Here is a 20123-nt window from a genome sequence, read left to right as displayed (position 1 = left end):
GACTATTCTCGTTAGGTCGATTATCGCGCTAATGAATTAAAGTAAATTTAAATAATCAATAATCAGATATGCAAATAAACTGATAAATAATAAGATTAATCTTCCATTGAAATAAAATATAATATCTATTTCTCTACTAATATATTATTCATAATTTTCGAATACGAATTTTTAAGAGATTGACAAATTTCAAACATATATTATTAGTGGCACTGTAATATTATATAACATTATTAACTATTCAATTCCGATTCGTATTTCCATATTCTCGTATGAATTTATTATACTAAATTCACATAGAACGCTGTAGATACTGCTAATGTATACGTAATATAAATATAAATATAATACTATTATATATTATTCATCAACATTTTACAAACGATATCTCTGCAATACGAAGTGATAACTGGAATAAAAGAATTATTAAAACAATTTCTGACACGTAATTTTAGTACATGAATTTTAATTAATATTTCAATTCCAAAAGGAAGCTTCACGTGCGAAATATTTCCAGGCGATGGTAGATAACGATAATGATAACTTGTGAATATAACCATGACATTTTTTTAATTTTCACGGTACTATGAATACATTGTACATATCGTACCACTTCTGTCCGCGGAATTATTCTAATAATGTGCGAAGTTGCTATATAACTGAGCTTTTTCGAACGATAGCTCAGCACTGCTGGCAAAAATTTACAGATAACGAATTTCATATATCTTGGGACGGTGGAATTATTTTAACAGCTTAAATTTTCATCTCGCAAGATGTAAAACTACATTTCCGTATTAAAGTTATACGAGTCTGTTATTACTCGTAAATCCCAGAGGAACCTGCCATTATTACTTTGGGTATTATTTATAATTCTTACGCGATGTTTTATCGTCATCATGCATTTTCAAACAATATTTACGAGTGCCCGCATCAGAGTATTATATGTCATTACCCTAATTATTGTATCTATAAAATTACTATTGTAATTTAGATAATACCAAGTATTGATATCTTTAGGAAATTTTTTTTTTAATAACCAATATTCTGATAAATAAGTATTATGCAATGTAAATATGCTTTGTCCATTAAAGTTTCATATCTTTAATAAAAATAATGAACTAAATGCTTTTAAGAGTATCTCGAAATGCACATTTTGCTGAAAAGGAAATGTGTCATTGCTTTGATAATAGCATGCCATATTTTTACATTTAACACCGATATCCTCCACATCCTACGCCGATGCCTATTTTCAGCGTACACTAAATGTGAACCAGTTGTATCCATCATGTAACCAATTATATCACTCGACATTTCTCTGCGATCAACGACCACGCCACGTTTCCGAATTGAACCATAAAAATTTAATTCTCCCGATTGTTCCATAGAACGTTACCAATCATTGGTCGAACTTTCTGCGCAGTTCAAACGTTCAAACCGAACCAAATCTCAACTTGTTATCCAATAGCGAATGTAGTAAGTTAACTTTGAAGATCGATTGTTCCTCTGAAAATTCGCTTGATCAAACTGGAAAAACGGAAACGAAAAATAGAGAAGAAAATTTTGCTTTCGTTGCAAACTCGAGATAGCAAAGGGGAACTTTCGAAACGTCAGGAGAATCGAATCGATGAACACAGTTCTTTGAGGATTAGAAGAAAACGAGGACGAAAAATGCTATCGACTTATGGTTATGAATGCTTAACAATTAAGAAGAATGCTAAGCAATTAAGAAGATTCAGCGCCAAATTTAAATGTTTTCCCTCGCGTTTCTTTTCAATCTTCGTTTTACAGTTAAGTTACGTTTACACTCTACTTAAAAGGATCTTCATTAAACGATTCAGATTCTTCGACTGGTTAACAATCTGGAATTTAGAAACGCTATCTTGGAAAATTAGCAACACGCTTTCGCGCATCTTGCAGCTTTGAAAGCTTTAGGAATGGAGCGCACATTATTTCGCTCGGAACTTGTCGAAGTTAATTTCAAGAAATGAATATCAAGAAGTTTCAAGGTACACTATGCTGCTTTGATGTTTTAACGATGGCACAAAATTGAAATATCGCTAAGATTTTGAAAATTAGTAGCTGTTCCTTGATTTCTGGATTATTATTGAATTTAAGAATTATGCAGAACGAATTATTCTTCTATCATCGATTGAGAAAGTATCGCATTATTGATATTTAATTTTAGTTTCATATTACAAGAACAATCGAGAACCAGCAAGTATAGTTACATGATCCTTCTGTCTCGCAGCAAAAACTTCCAATGAAAATACTAGAGGCATAGGTTTTTCAACAAGGCAATTCTTGTTTTAGTAATGCACGCGTAGCAATTTTTACCAGTCTGATGTCGAATTGGCAAACAAGTTTCACCAAACGCTCGTACCCCGATGCGAATGTCAAAACGACAATCAATTCGAACCACTGAAACACGCGGTTTTTTATTTACAGGCATCGCCGCTCTTGCGTGAAAGTCGACAACAACGTCACCGTTTACATCGATCCCGCTGTTTTCCCCTGTTTTTCCGCCTTTTAGTGCCTTTTATTTCCAGTGATATCGTTCCATAACAGCGTGTACTATCAGTGCATAACGTCAAAATCGGAAATCAGTTATCATCTCTTTCGATGACGACTTTTTCTCGTATTTCTAGTGTTTCCCAATGGTAAATCTCGTTAAAATGGAAAATAATTCTAATTGAAACATATTTTGTGAATTATTATCGGACAATTAAAAAATTTCAATGTTAAGCTCGCTAAATGTAGGTTGAATCAACCTCTTGTAAATTATATTTGCCAATTATATTGTTTTGGAAATCTTCCTCATTCTGATTTTCACCAATACTTTGTTTAACATGTACCAGTAACATCAAAATTTAACATAAATATTCTGAACGAATTTCGCCACTATTTATAATTTACAGTTATTATTATAATTATTTATAATTATTTCGCCATTTCAATGTTTAACTATTTTTTGTATTTCTAAAATCTACGATATAAATTATCGATAGATTGAACTGAAAGATATAAAACTGAAAAGTTCTAATTTTATCCTTAAATCTTTAAATCAATTTTTCGCCTTAATATAACGATACTGTCCGTTGTACATTTTTCCATCCTAAACCTTTTAACCCCGTGGTTCACTCGAAACGTGAAAAATCCGTTTCACCGACCCGAAGTCGCAAACTCCACGAGTTTAACCCCGAGCAGACACACGAATCGTTGCCGCCACTTCTTGGAAATTCTATACTGCAGCGCATGTACGACCAGTATACGGTGTATGAAAGGTGACCAGTTATTTTGCAACGTTATTTTGCTCGCTAGATTGCTGGTTGTAAGAAACGTAGGTAAGTGTGTGTACCCATACGCTTACACCGCAGCAGTGTACAAATTCTCTTGTTAACCTACGACTTAAATCTTGCAAACGCAATATTCCAAGCCACCAGTAGTGTCTTATGTTTGATTGTAAAAACTGATAAATATAATCGATTTAAGGTATTCTATGATTCTGCTTATTTCAGTGTATCATTCGAAAGAATATTTCGAGAAATATATCAGAATTTCTAGAGTGGTCAAAACGGGTAATTCGTAATTTTCCATAGAAATTTTAGGGATTTACGGAGGTTTATTTTTGGAGATTCAAATGGATTTTCAAATGCTTCGATCAAAGTATTTTCTACGTATAATAATTTTATATTCGTGATGTGTGATTATAAATAAAAAAATGTAAACTAAAAGAAATTAGATATTTAAAGAAAAATGTATAAATAATTCTTACGTATTCCATCGGGAAGAACATTTATAAAAAGTAGTTTAATGAAATCATATTACATCAGATCAAAGTGAAACGTAAGAGGTTAGGATCCTAATGGCCTCGAGAGAAATCAAACAAGATAAAAATGTAAAAAAAGAAACGTTTCTACTAAATCCTAATGACATTTTGAAAAGTATGTATTTATATAGTAGATATTGTCCTGAATGTAGAACGTCACTCCGAAAAGCGAAATAAAGCCGCTTTTGTGCGCTACCAACCGCACGTTTCCTTAATAACTTGCCGCGTCGCGCCATCGCATTTCATTTATGTGTCCAAACGTTTATTGTCCAATAAACCACGACCGGATACCGTGTAACTTGTTAGCGGAAGCTGACTTGCTTGCGAAATAGAAAATCGAGTTAAAAGAAAACAAGATTATTGGAGAGAATCATTGGTAAGTAGAAAGTATGTGATCCGGTATGGTCAATGAAACAATAACTTCCGGATACTGGACTATGTAATCTTACGATTGTCTGATAATACTAATCGTAGTTGTGTACTTCGATATTGCTGGATAAAAGTTTCTTCTGTGTCTGAAGATATACCAGAACCAGATATATCTCTAACAACGATACAAAAATCATTAAATTTAGATTCTAAACAGAGAAACTACAGAAAGATTTATTGAAAAATCATTACAAAAAAATTGTAGCATACCTGGATAAATTGTGATTACGAAGTAGATCAAATAATATAATTATGAGTAACAATTCATAATTTATCATTGCTGAATGCACAAAGAAAGTTCCACAATTCCTTCCTACAATTTACTTCAGGAACCAAAAATTACCCTTTCAAAGGAGCAAACCTCGTTAACTTTTTCCAATCATGGCCTCATCGAGCCCATACTTCAGCCTGACTTTTCGTCAGAAGCTCACTTTTCTACGATGCAAGAACTGTGGGGAAAATGGACGATTCTTCGCGGCTCGTTAATCGAATCACTCGCGGTGAAACGCGACGGACGTCGCTCTCGATTCAATCGCCCCCAGCGGTTTCACAAAATTGATACTGCAAAACAACGTAGCGAAACGCAACCAAAAAGGAAGATACAGACAGACAAAGCTAGGGGAAGAAGCAAAATAACGAATTGAACAAACCATAATAACAAAAGACGAGAAGTGGAAATAAAACAGCACATGGCACGGTGTGTAATACAAGAAGTTTTATCGCTCTTAACTACTATCTATCATTGAACCATTAGAAAGCATAATAATTTAGGGTCAGATTATTTAATTTTGGATATTTAATTAAATTTGATTTGATACTAATCTCTATCATGAAGAATGTAAAATACAAAATATGAATGAAATATTTTACATTTTAGTAATCTAACATAGCTTATTATAGTCAACTATAAGCTAACGATACTATTTAAGGACTGACTAATTTATGAAACGGGAACAGGATAGACATACAGTGGTTCACGAAAGTATTTCAACATTTATCGCAGGAAACTTTTACGTATACGTTGTATGTATAATGTAAAAAGAAAAAAATAGCGACAAAACGAAAAGGTAATGCTTCTTTCGCGTTATCCTCTATAAACGTTGCGATAAATCATGGCGAGGGTGACGCGAGTGTACGGTCGCTTTAATAAATTAATTTCATCAGCTAGCTAATTGTCGCCGGTTGTTTACCCGCGGCAAATACGCGACCGTCAATTACACCGCGTCGAATGGCGGACGTGCAAATGGCGTCGCGATGAAAACAGACGAAACAAAAAAAAAGAACAACGACGGACGAAGTTACAAAAAAAGAAGAAAAGAAAGAAGAAGAAAGAAAAAAAAGAAAGAAACGAGGTGGAGAAGAGAGAGGGGAAGGATTTGTTTATGCTAATCGAGAGCCGCGTCGATCGCATTTTAATCAGTCGTCGATTGCGGACGCGGCCAATCTACGTAGCGGAACGCGAATTCCTACGGCCGTCGGTTTGCATTTTCGACAGACTAGCTTGATTGCTTGCGAATACGCAACGACAAACGCGGCCAGAGATCGATGCTCCCTCATCTGCTGCGACTATCGTTAAATATAAACATTTGCTGTGCATATCAACTACCACAGGAACAAGCTGGAAAGGTTGTGTCTTATGACGTTCAAGTTCCGAATACTGTATGTGCTCTGCTCGAATACTGTATGTGTAACTGTGTTAAATTCCATGTATGTGCTCGGGGGAGTTCTGTCGATTTTGTTGCAAACAGAATTGATCGTACGATTGGAATACGACGGAAAATTAGTTGAATGTTAAGTAGCGAGATGTCGATTGTTCCGTTTATAGATAGAATAAATGAATACGTTTAACCCCGCGACTGATGCATACTCTGGATTCTGACGTTTTCTACGGATGTGATTTACTGGTGTTATTATTGTAAGTTCATTTTCTGCTATTTTTTAATATCGTACAGAACATCAATTAGCTATTAACTTTTCCGGCAGTAGAATTTCGTTTAGGAAGTTGGAATTATTCGAAATTTTACAATTTCAGGTATTTTTTTTTATTTTTATTTTCTGAAACCTAAAGAATTAGTATGTACGAAAGTATATTTTTCATTTGAAAGAAATAATTCAAGTAGCCGTTATTTTGATCTTCTAGAGGTGTAATTTATGTAATGTATAAACGTAATGTAAAATAGATAAAGTATGTTTTCTGCTTTAGATATATCCAGATGTTTTATTTACGATTTTGTTCGATGCATTATGTGTATGCACTCTTAACATCTGTTAAGGCATAATTCTTTAGAAGAATTAAACGACTGCAACAAAGAAGTGGTGTTTCAGATGATGAAATTTATTAACATTTTAATCTACATGCAATCAACGGTGAAACGATGTTCTAATGGTAAACGTTAATGTCATTTAAACCCGAAAAACGGAATTAGAATAAATGACACTGATCAAATATCGACGCGTAAATTACATCTACTGACCAAACATCAAATATAGGATAATCACGTTGATTATATCGAAACAGTAATAATATATCGAAATGTCAAGGAATTATCAATCCACCAATTAACAACACTGATGAGATGGCATACTATATATATACAGGATTTCGATAATCAGTATCAATCAGTGGTATCTTGATTGGTCCTCGTCTTGTACACACTTTTAGCAAATTAATTAATTCCTGAATTTCTGAATTTCAATAAAATTTCAGGATGACAGGAACGAAAATGAATTTCGTTTGAATATTTTGTGCTATTTCGTGTATAAATTATATGTATATGCAATTATCAAATGGTACTGTCATATCTCATGCAATTGATAATTAACGCATTAATAATCAAGACAAATTTAGATAAGTATTTGTCATCATTTTCTGTAAACTTTATTTTTGTCATATATATTTATCAAATGAATTTATTCAGTTAATCCACAAGCAAACTGATTATTCGCAGAGAACGTTACATAATCGTTTATGTAATGTTTCTTCAAAGGGAATGTTTGGCAATAGTGTACGAGGGTTTTACTTTGATGAAGATGCCATGAACCGCGTTTACCTTGGAAATTTCAATTATTTAGCGAATTTTAGGTTCAAGTGACCCGCTTCTATTTCGATTAACCTTGTTAATTGAAATTCCGACGTAGAATTCAACACGTTGGTAAACTAGTAGAATGACGATGATTGTTTGGAGAGGCAATTGTTTCTGTCATCACGTACCTGCTGGAATTTCAGAATTCGAATTTAAAAATAATTTTCTCTAATGAATGCCATGTTTGAACGTTTCAAACCAACCTCCGCTGTAAACACTTTCGTAATAAAAAAAAAAAAAAATAGAAACGTAGATCAGAATTTATTGAATATTGCGAGTTTAATTAATAAAAATTAAACAACTTTACTAAAAAAATAAAAATGAATGTAGAACGAAATGTAAAACTATGATTGCTAAGAGATGGATATTTTCACAAAAAAATAAAACAAACGATATATTGCAAGTGAAAACTTGTTAGTTTCCATAAAATAAGGTTTCCAGTTCTATTCGAAGCTCGATGGTTTATAAATCTGTGAATTGCAATAGAATTACTGTAAACTTATTATCCGAAGATCTATTTAACCGTATAAGCAAATTTATAATTGATGTTGGCGCAGGATTGTCCTGTTTCCTGTGTTACTTTTGCCACTTTGATCACTCGCCTATCCCGACAGCAGTGAAAGAGAAACCGATGACAAAATGTTGGTCACTAACGCAGATTAATGAAACGAAATAACGAAAATGAAAATTGATCGATGTGGAACACCGTCTACCACGCTTGCACGCAATCACGATGTATCCCCGTAGCTCACTGTAGCATTAGGATTATTGCGTTTGCTTGGTATTTTTCAATTTTAATTCGTCTGTGTTCCACCTTAAACGAAAAGAATGCCATTGTGTAAAAACAAGTTTTATCAATTGTAACAAGATTTGATAAATTCTTTAACAAATATCGAAAACAAATTGTAGCTACAAAGTTAATCGAAATGAAATTTCAGTGTTTTACAATACGAAACAGGATTTGATAAAAGTTTATCAAACAATTGATCGACAAATTTTACTCGCGTTGTTAAATTCCAATTCTTTGCACGATAGTTCGCCGAATCTTTACGAAAATAACAAAATTTATAAATTCCACGTTCAACCCTTTTCCAAGTATTATGCGAGAATATCGATCGATTTTATAAGAAATAATGTATCCTAAGTATCTCTTTTTTTACATTCGTACGAAGCAGTATATCAATAGTCCGAAAATTCTAATAATCACTTTAAAATGTTCCAGACCAGATAGGATCGGTACGAACGAACAGAGTTGAAAGGGGTTTCGACTGATCATTTAATCGAAATATTTCCTTTTATTTTCGTTTCTTTAATTAACTGTTCAAGTTGCAGCACGATAGCAGCCGCGGAACGTAAAAAGAAAACGTCTTACGACTTCTTTTTTCTCTTCGTCTTGTTCTTTCCTTCGATTCCTCTTCGTTTCTCCACGGAACGGAGAGCATGGTGTTAAATTCGTAAATACCCAGCTAATTACTTTCGCATCGTTTCCGGTTTACCACGTCCCCCCAAGATTTTCCGGGAACTTTCGTTCTTTCGAACCGGAGAGAGAAAAGTTTTCTGTTTACGGTGGTGCTCGAAACTCAAATGTCAGCGCGGCCGATGAAATTTATCTTTGAGCTCCTCGTACTCATCGAACGAGATCGCCTCCCACCAGTTTCAACCCGGGTACCGGTTCTTCCTTTTTTCCCTTTACTTCTGTGAGCAACTTTAATTGTTTCACAGCCCGTTGGATCTTAGATTTAGCCTACTTTAATTAAAATCCTCACCCGTCACGATTTCGTCGAATGGCGCATCAAGCGTATCGTTGCTACTAATGATTTTAAGACGCGAGATAAATGTAGTAAAGAAACGAAGATCACGTTACGTATAGTTAAAAGAATTGGATAATTTCGTGAATATGTATTTCTATCTCAAATAGGCAGATCTTTAAAATACTCTTTTCAGATCCATACCTCTCTATATTCTATAATTTTTATTCTATATCATGTTTGTATATTACAGAACTTTACATAAATCCTTATAAAAGTTATTTCCTGTAAAGTTTGCGAAGTAAAGTTTTGCAATTTAGGAAGCTATAGATAGATACGCGTTGACTTAAATCCAAGGCGTACAGAGTGAACGTGCAGCAAGAACTTAAATTGCATCTGAAAATAATAAAAATTGCCTCAAATTATTCATTAGACCTTCTATACCTTATTCTTCGTTTGTTTTTTAAAAGGCTTAATATCTGAAAAATAATTGACGACCCATCAGCTTTGTAATACTGGTCAGTTTCGTCTAATCGGCTTTTCACATTAAACTCTCAAAAGAAGGGAAACCATTGCCGCCAACCAACCAGCAAACCAACCGAGTTGATCTTTTATGTAAACCTTGTTACTGAAACATTTATACAAAAATCCTGGTGAAACAATTTCAAACCAGGAGACACCAGAATCGCGTTTTACATCGTTGAAATCAGCATTCAAGTAAACAACAACCCTTGTTTAAAATATCTAAATGAGGAATTAACTTAAACCGAGAGAACGAACCGTATATCTATATCTAGTTGGTGCAAGCAGCATGACCGGTCGGAATAATTGCTCGACCGAGTAACGCGTTCTAATCGAGTGCACTCGACCCACCCGGTCGTCACGTAATCCCGTCTCGAGTCTTTAAATAAAGGGAAAAGAGCGGTGTTTCCGGTGGAAGTGCAGGAAGGGTCCTCGAGAGGCATCGCGTTGCGACGATTCAGCTAAGAGGACGCGGCGTGATCGAGGAACGACCCGAGGCTGACGGAATTTATTCGGAATCGATAATCAATTTACTGCTCGCCCGACAGAACAACGCGACGACCGTCGTCGCTTTTGCTCGAGATTGGCCGACGAAACGATGGAGAACAGGATGGTCGAAATCGAATCGAAATACAGAGAGCGAAGTCGCGAATTTATTTTATTTCTACGACGGAGCGAGCATCCTTTGAGGGACTTAATTAAGTGTCTGGCGGTTACGGGGGTATCGATTGCGGTAAAAATCAGCCGAAGCGCAATGCGTCGGTTACGTAATGACCGGAAGTAGGAAATTTCCAAGAAAAATGATGAAAACCAGTGACAGAAAGCTATCCGCTATGAAAACTAATGAGCGGTGATGGATGAAGTCGAGTACTAATGAAGTAGACTGGAATGATGTGTTTCCATAACGATAATACCGTTCGTAAGTGAAATTTAATTGCACGTGCTACAAGTTTCGGGCAACGCTTTGAAAATTCTCGGAGATTAAATTAGGCGTGTAGTGTTTGGGTCGTTTGACGGTATTGGAAGCTTTAATATTTATCATGATATTCATTGATTGATAAATTGAAAATTAAAAATCTAAATTAATCGATAAATGTATTAGTTGATAAAAAATAAGAGATAAATAAAAATAATCGATAAAATATTACGATAGGTATCTTTTATGTAAGTATACGAACGAAACTTGGTTAGATTGGTCTAGCCAATTTCACCCCTTTACTCCAAGATACGATTTGTAAAAGAAAAACTATTTTTCTTTACGATAATAATGAATGTATAATAACAAACATTTGTCGTTTTCAAACAAAATATTTGTATTTTGTTATATGTTGAAATAATATCTGTTTGATGAATGAGCAAATATTTCTGTGAGTCAACGTATATAAAATCCTGAGTCAGGAATAAAATTCCCTTTACATAACATTCTTTAAGTAAAATGGGGAAATACAAGAAATAAGTAATTACAAACATCTTTAGACAGAGAATGGCGTGGAATTAAAATATAAAACATCAAAAGACAGGAACGAGAATTAGAAAAGATAAGCGAGAAAGTATAGAAAAATAGAGGAAACAAAGCAAATAGGAGAAGCAAAAGAGAAAACACAAAACTACGAATATGATATACAGCACGAAGCGAAGAAATATGGTAGAATAGTATCGACCACAATATATTAAAACCAAATAAGCACGGCAAACACAGAGAGAAATAGGGGAAATTGTTAGAAAAATGAACGATCGTAAAGAATAGGAACGCAGGATGAAGATAAACGAAAAAAATAACGTAATAAAATACAAAAACCGTGATGGCAGATCAAATTGAAAGCTAAAAGAAAACGAAACAGAAAAATCGCTGGTAACAGAGATACGGCGATAATAGAGTTTCAAAAATATAGGGCACGTTGAAATTAAGCTGAAATTGAAGTTAAGAAAACTAGGTGACGCGCAAAAAAGAGAAAAGGGGGAACGTACAACAAAATAATTGAACTAAGGAAAGAAATATAAAGGAACAAACAGAAAGAATAAGGCAGTGAGTTATGGTACAACAAAAAATAATTCGCCTGTATTAATATTTAAATGAGTCTGTCGAATAGGAAAATAGAGGAACGTAGGATTTGACGATCTCGCGTTTCATCCTCCTCCAAACCACCATTTTCCTTTCTCTCTTGTTGGTCCAGTTTACTTGGTAAATACCAGGGAAACAAGAGCCAGATTCCCTCTTTAGAATAGTTAATTTAGGTTTTGAGAAATCAAAGGCTAGTAATTAAAAAACACTGGATATCTACCTTTTTATGGAGATTTTAAAGATGCAGAAAATACAAAATGTATAGAAGTCACCACTATATTTAGGGGGTGAAATAAATCTCTGAGTAGATTTGATTTCTTTGATCGAACTTATAAAATATTATTGCATGAATATTCGCAGCCTTTTTATTAATGAAAATAGGTAAAATAGGTAAAATAGGTAAAACAGGTAAAATAAAGAAAGAAACTTTTGTTAGAGGAAGGAGAATTACAATTGAGGATAGAACGTTCGTGAAATAGCAAGTTCAGGCCAGCGAATATTTATTAGGACAAATGTTAAACCAGTTGACAGTTAAATGATTTCATGATTTTTGGTCGTTGGTGGATTTCACGTGGCATGACACGTTTCAAGCAGTATTAGATTTTCTGTGTTTAATACACAGATGATTTGCATAGCGCATCCAAATTCGAATTAATTTAGCTCCACGATCTAGAAAGCTGGATTGTTTGTTCGAAATTGATTTACCGAGGTGGGAATTGTATAAAATATCTATTTCTGATGCGTGTCATACATCGTCTGAATAACATACATATTTCATACGACAGTCGGTACTGTCATTTGTGTATTAATATTAATTAATGGACCCATCTATATCCAAAATTAGATATGTATCCAAATCTAAACAACTTTATACTATACTAGGTTAAAGATAAATTTCATAAAAATTAACTTATTTAATAACGTACTAGATCTAAAATAGAAGGAAAAAAGCAAGCGATAATGCAGAAAAAGAGAATCTTAACAAAAGGTGGAAATCCATGTGTGTTAAGGTATCAAAAACGACAAGGTAAAACGTTAGCAAGTGTTCGGCACGAACGAACAGAGAAGTGGTCGAGGGTAAGCTTACAAAGGGGAAAAAAGATAAACAGGAATTCGACGACGAGAGAAAAGGAAGGAGAACAGCGCTTTCAGAAGGGAGGGAAAATTACAATGATCATTTCTAGGAAGCGTCGTGCAGCGTCGGTATTTCCGTCTGCAGGCAAGTTTCCACGAGGGGTGGAACGAAGTTACTCCTAAACGGCTAATTTCATGCAGCAGAGTAATCTCCACGCCTAGACACCGATGTACCAGGGCCGTATTCCGATACACCGACATAAGGATAACGTAGCTCTTGGAAATCACTGGATTTTCTCTCTCTATCTATCTCTCTTGTGTTCGTTCTCTTTCTCTGCTTTGAGATTCCTCGAACTTCATGGCGCGTTCCACCTTGATTTTGATTGGATGTTTCGAGACCAAGCTCGTCTCGATTTGCAACGGAAGCGTGGCGATCACGTCGAAGCGAAACACTTGCTTTCTATCCGACTGTCGTGCAATTCGATTTAAGTTGATATTCCTATTGTTTGAGTTTGTCGGTTCGTTATTTCGCATGCTTTGCGAGAAATGGTTATACGTATATTTGATCCTTTTAGATAGATTTCTAATTAATTACGGTAATAATCTATAATTTTGCCACTTAGACAATATCACGATGAAAAAATACTGCCGCTCTACCGTCTTTTTCGATTCTCTACATATAAAACTATAAACCTATGTCATATAAATGTCACGAAAGTGCATAACTGTCAACCATTTTTCTTTACCACAATGGACAATTATAACCAATCGAATCTATTTTTCCGATATTAATTTTCTTCCGATATTACGTCCTCGGTTAAAATTCCATTTAATTAAATTTTCAGGCCACCCTTCATTAGATTCACTTTTTCACAAATATATCAAAATCCTTCGCGATAAAAATAATTATCCTATCTTCGATTAGGTTTTCACTTTCCAATTTTTCCCTTAAAATGCCCCATGAAAACTGTACTATAATAAACCAATAAATTAGCGAGTGTCGCACGTTCTGTGCCGCATATTAATGCGCAAGAAACGCGTGCTCATACGCGAAAGCGCAATTAACGCGAATGAAAATAATGATTATAAAAGTCGACGCCATCAGCATTTAATTCATCGCCGATCTCATTCGACGCGGACTACTAACAAACGGCGTTTTAACCCGAAATCGCGAAACGCTTTCCAGCCGATACAACAGAAACGAATTAAAATGTTGCTTGGAGCACATTTTCAAACCGCGCGCGTCGAGTGCGAAACAATTACGTCTGGCTAAATTTATTTCGCGAAATGTCTGACGGTTACGGAACATCCCAAAACGATATCAAAAAGTAGGCGATTAAAAGGTAATGCGGCGTGTATGAAAAAGACGACGCGCGTTTAAATGATTAATTTTAATTGAGTAATCAGCCTCGACGACATGTCGCGCCCATCTTCCTCGTAACGACTCTCATTAGAGAAACGAACGCTACTAAACGCGAATATCGCTTGAGCTTCTAATCGACAAAGGGAATCGAAAGCAATTATATCGATTCATTATATTGGTTACTTCTATTCGATTTCCAAAATTTTCATGAAACGATTGTTATTACTTCGGTGGTTTTATGTTTGCAACATTGGTGTTGTATTATCGCTTTATTTTTCTGAGACTATTAATAACATTTCCTGGATAATTTCTTAGTAATTACTAGAACGTTAGTTTTTAACGGATTAACTGTGTTTAGAAACGAATTTGGATCATTGATTTATAGGAGTATAATTTACAATGTGAATTTATAAAATTCATAATCTGTTTGATTATAGCGAAATGCTTTCATTTTCAGACGTTTCGATTATAACATTGTACAAAATCGAATAGTGAATTTTGATAATTAGCGCTATGAATGAAAAGACTTTATATGCACGTGAATTCTCTCTTTTCTCACTACTGGTAATAAAAAGAAATTCGTTCTGCTGGCTATGGAACGATGAAGAAGGCGTGTACCTGCGCGGGAAAGGCTGCCTCTAAATGGCTAATTTCATATAACGAAGCAATCTCTAGGTCCCGACGCCTGTTCCACGGTTGTAACGACGCTCATTAAAGAAACGCAGATACGGAGAACAATCCGGAGAAAGAAAGAAATCGTAATGCTCGTAGGCTAAGAACGTAACATGCTAATATCTAGAATTAATCGATCTCTTTACCATTCACGATCGATTTCATCCAGGTGAATGATCGGCATACGCTATTAGTAATATGTTAATACGTCAAAATATATTCTATATTTATGATATGAGTCTTATATGAGCTTATTCATACAGCAGGAAACGTTCCACTTCTGTCAAATTAAATCTTCACTTGTGAAATCTGAAAACTACTCGAGCTACCTATAATTTCAATTGATAACAATGGGTTGCTAATAGCCTATCACAATAGTTGGTACAATGAATAATTAATTAAGAGAAGGAATTGTAGAAAAATGACCATATAAAACAAAAACTCCCTTCTGAATTACTGAGATCGAACCAAATCATATACAGCTTTATTACATTAAATTTTCGAAATTTTGCACGGCGTACCTATTCCATTTCCTTATGAGAATAATCTTCGTGATTTTCACGAGCAATACCAAAAGCCATCCAACTGGATCAGCAGATGACGCGGGGAAAAAAGCAGAATATCGCGAAAGCAAAGGATACTAGGAGATTTTTGGAAGGAAATCCTTACCAACACAGGCGCAAAGAAACGATGAAGAAGGAGGTCCAAGAATATGGGGCGGAACGAAGGGCGTCTCTGACCCCGTTAATTTCGCATAGAAGAAGCTCGTTTTTGGTTTCCTTGCGAAAGAACACCGTTGCTTCGAGTATCGTGTGCCTCTTCTTAAGGAAAAAGGGAGAAAGACGTGAAAGTAGTCGTCGGTCTACGCTTTTATCCCGCCGTACGTCCTCCCTGATGCTGATGGCGCATTTCACATTCTGGCTTATGCTCCGCCACACCATGCGCATCCACTCCGTCCTCGTTATACTCCCCCATCCCGTTGTTCATTCCCTTCTTCGTGGTTATATATCCTTACGATCCTAAAGAATAATACAGATACACCTTCGTGGCCGCGAACCAAGCCTGGCTACCCTTACGCGCAAGTCCTTCCAAGGAATCTAGAGATTTTTTCGCCAAAGATTCGCCACGAAGATCGCCCAGCTGATTTTAGACTTCGGGTATTAGGCTGACATCAGGGAAATGAGGAAACGAAAATAGAAAGTTTCAGCATAGATCGTATACTTACTTGTATTTCTTCTTTTTTGATATATTTTGTTTTTGTTTATTTTTTATTCCTATTTTTCTTTCTTTACATCTGCCAATTCAGAATTCGACATAATCGATATGTTTCCACTTAATTAGTTAGATAAATTAATGTTTTACCTGAACGCGTAGACGACACGGGACATGAAAACAATTTCATTAACAATTCATATATGATAATCAAAATTGTGTTTTGTCATCCAATTAAATCATTTCAGAAGAAGGAATAATACGCTTTTACTATTTAATCGAGTATCATTTCAATGTGAATAAAGTAAAGTTTTTGGTTGAAAGTATACAATTCAACGTCTATATCGTGTTCTTGTACCATAGAAAATTAACTTCGTTTTTGTAACTGCACATTTTACGGAACAATGTTACTGCTTTCATTGATGGAGAACTGCAAATTGCGCGGCACCACATTTTTTTGCAATTAGTGGCCCCTGAATAATTCATGCTGACACATTTACTAGCGGCAACACCATTTTAATACTATGCAATTAATTTCTTACAAACTTTTTCCATGATCACGTCCATCGTCCGTTACATGTCCACCTTTTCAAATAAAAATCTATAACTTTTCAGGGAACCGAATAACAAACATCGATAAAAATTGTTTCAAAGTAAATAAGGGCTGAAAATGTAATAGCGTAGTAAATTTTTATATTTCAATTAAAACGGAAATCGTTAAACGATATTTACTGGATTGTAACAATTCATATTAATATTTTTCGGAGTTAATATCTCAAACCTGCATTTTATCGTTAAACTAAAATCATAAACCTTTTTCACTGCAACGTAACAACGCATATCTAAAGCTTTAAATATTCACGTAAATAAATACCATTTTTTAATATCTGTTTTTCCAAATCTAAAGCTGCTGCAACTTTGGAATCTCTACATTATTAGTTTAATTTGATCAATCCCTTATAAATCATTTCAAACCAGAAGTAACCTATCGATCTTATAAAATGACGTTCATCTAATATTTATTCCAAGCTCAATATCTATATGTATATTACTAGAAAATATACAAACACTTATTTTTAGTAAAATGCTTTTGATAAAATTACAGATAAAAAGGTCAGAACAATAATTTTTTTTATTATTATTATTACTGTCATATATATTCTGAAATAGAACGAAAATGTATGTAGAACAGTCGAAATCGAATCGCTTGATTTTGATTTTTATACGTAGATTATCTACGACCGAATAATATCAACTGAAAGTCAAACGCAATGTGACAGGGACTAATTTTGCAATACCCTGCGCTTATGAACAATGATGTGTATAATTTAAAAAAAATATGGCAATACAATATGCAGTTCGCCAGATAGTTATTTACACGTACATTCGAAACAACGACGTAATACCTCGCGAAGTATCAGGCTATGAGTTATTTTACATTTACCGCTTAAAAGAGTGGCATTAATAAGTAATGCAAAATACGGATTAGATTGTACGCATCCGGAAAGGCTGAATGCTACATTATCTTTGAAACACGATGAAACTTACACGAAGGTATTATAATGCCGCTGTAAACGTAACCGCACCGATGTAAAATGCGAGCAAAAGCGGTGTACCAGCCACGTTCTTACGTAACTTACGACCCTTTTATGTAGATTCGATCGTAAATTAAAGACCGTTGCAGCTTTCGCCGCGAAATAATTACACGCGATGCGTCCGCGGTCTCTTCTTTACGCTCGCTGATTTTTCCGGAAGCTTGATCCTGCAAGTCGCTGTCCAAATATAACACGGGATTCTATAAAGCGTTTTACATGCATATACACATTCAACGTTTACCAGGTCTTGAAAATAATCTGGATGGCTTTATAATTGAAAGTTTATTAATGCGCCGAATAAAGAGCATCGAACTGAAAGAGATTCTGATCCTAATCTAATTTTGTTGAATTATTTGGCAACTTTGAGAGATTTCTAATTTCGATACCTTCTCCCACTTTTGCTTGTAATAGGTGGATAGAAGTTGCTGGAACGTCGAAAATTCCGTAGAACTTGTTAGTGCTTCATAGTGCGAGTATGTAGCTAAGTATCATCAAAGAATAATAAATTCCTAGTTCGTAATAAAGTTCATTCGATGCGTAAAACGAATGGAATTTTCCACTATCTTTTTATAAATATTATACTATATTATACTATATAGATATTATCGTAAAATTTTAATTTTGCATTATCATATTTCTTCTGTCGATACTGAGACCCAAAATGGAACTATACATATATATATGCCTCTTAAAAAAATTACCTATTTATTCTCACTTTATCCTCTTGCCTAAATTTGAGTAAGTTTAAACAAAGTGCATCTCGGAATGATTAAAGCGTGCAGTGAAGCCACGGAACGTCACTGCAGAATTAGAAATATATAGGCGAAGACGTGAGACATACCTAATTTCTTGAAAAGCAAAACGCTACACTCTTCTTTTGAGAACGTACAAATAAGAAGGAAGAAACTGGCATTCAAACTGAAGCAAAAGCGAAGAGTACTGGAGATCGATCGAATTCTGGAAAAAGGGAAATAGAAACGATAGGTATAATACGCTTACGAGGTTTCTGGGTTGGAGATGTATGAACAGTTAACAAACCCTTGGAACACTGTTTCTTGTATTTTTAGGTCAAAAAATAAGCGGCATGATATCGGAACGGCGCTACACGCGCTGAAAGCAAATTTAATTTTCTGGCAGAACGATTCGATCAAACGGTACATTAATTGATCGTAGGTTGCTTTGACCTCAAAGAACTACGTGACTCGAAATTGGGACGCAAAACAAAACTATTGTTTAAGGAGTTTCGGAAGGTTTGGAAAAGATTTTTTCCAGATGAAGGCAACAAAGTATAATTATTCCAGGTAATTTATTGTAAACTCTGTGGCAAAGTTATGAGGTCACTTTCTTCTTGAAAAGATTCAAGATAAGTCCATTCCCCTTCGAGAAACTTGCAATTTTCGACGCGAATATTAACTTTGTCGATAAATAGCTTTCAGAAAATGCAAAACCTATCCTCGATCTTCCAATAAAGTTCTACAAACTGTGAATTCACAATTGTTAATATTTTATATCAAAATTTTTATACATTTACAATTTATGTATATAACCTCACCTATACTTATACATATTTGTATATACTTAAAATTTATATTTTCAGTTTATATTTCCAATATTGTTGAAACTTCGTTAATTCCAAGCAGATCATTCTCCTCGTCTTCTCCTTACTACATCTCCGAAACTAGAAGCGTTGAAAAGCTTTATAAAGTAGCTTCCGAACCGAATGGTTCACTTGGCTTTGATTGATCGAGTTAAAACAAGCCAGCTGCATCCGATTCGTAGCCGAATCATTCCGATGAATTCATACTGGCTCCGGCAAACTTACTTCGTTTGAGACAACGAGAAGAGAAAGAAGATAGCAAAATATAAAAGAATTCAAGAGGCATTACTTCGGAAGAAAAGTAATCGCGCGAGACAGAAAGGCGAGAGAACGAGCACAGCTCGACGACACACGTAGATAAACGACGAATTGTTCACGGGTCAGATCTTCCACCTCGATTCACCTTCTTTTGTTGCGTCGAACTTTCCGCGTTCGATTTTTAAATCGTCCCACACCGTTCTTGTATCCCGACATGCGTTATTCGATAACGTATATCGTGTGTCTGAAGAAAGGATTATGTATATTCCTATCGAAAATCGAGAGATTCGACGAATGCCCCGTTTCTGTCACGCGACAGAGCATCGTCTTTCTTTATCGTTGCAAAGTTGAAAAATTACAGCTTTACCGAACAGACTATAAATGGACATTCTGTTCTTTTTAAACAGTTTCTTAGCACATTTGTGATCTGTCGACTGCTTTTGAACGAAATATCAGGTCATACTGAAAGTTTCTGCGATTTTTAGAGTATTTCAGTTTAATTCCGTACACGCGTATGTAGAACTCGGACAAAATGAAATAGTCGTTGAAAGATACGAAGGAATATCATTCAACTCGATACTGTATACGACAAAGAAAGTTTCTAGGGGTATATTGTGCTAATGTATATACTATAGAATGCGTACGATTTTACGCTGATAACCTACGTTGGTAGACCAGTACT

The 20123-nt window shown here is 34.9% G+C and overlaps 1 protein-coding gene across 2 annotated transcripts in view; it reads right to left on the bottom strand.

Annotated features, from left to right (window-relative positions):
* Positions 1–20123, bottom strand: part of LOC126863966 (collagen alpha-1(XVIII) chain) — a 344993-nt gene that overhangs the window by 237076 nt on the left and 87794 nt on the right. The window lies entirely within an intron of this gene.

The sequence above is a fragment of the Bombus huntii genome, chromosome 3 (genome assembly GCF_024542735.1).
Source record: "Bombus huntii isolate Logan2020A chromosome 3, iyBomHunt1.1, whole genome shotgun sequence".
Taxonomy (NCBI): Eukaryota; Metazoa; Arthropoda; class Insecta; order Hymenoptera; family Apidae; genus Bombus; species Bombus huntii.
Note: the sequence above shows the minus strand (reverse complement) of the source record. Positions and strands in the feature narration are given on the sequence as shown.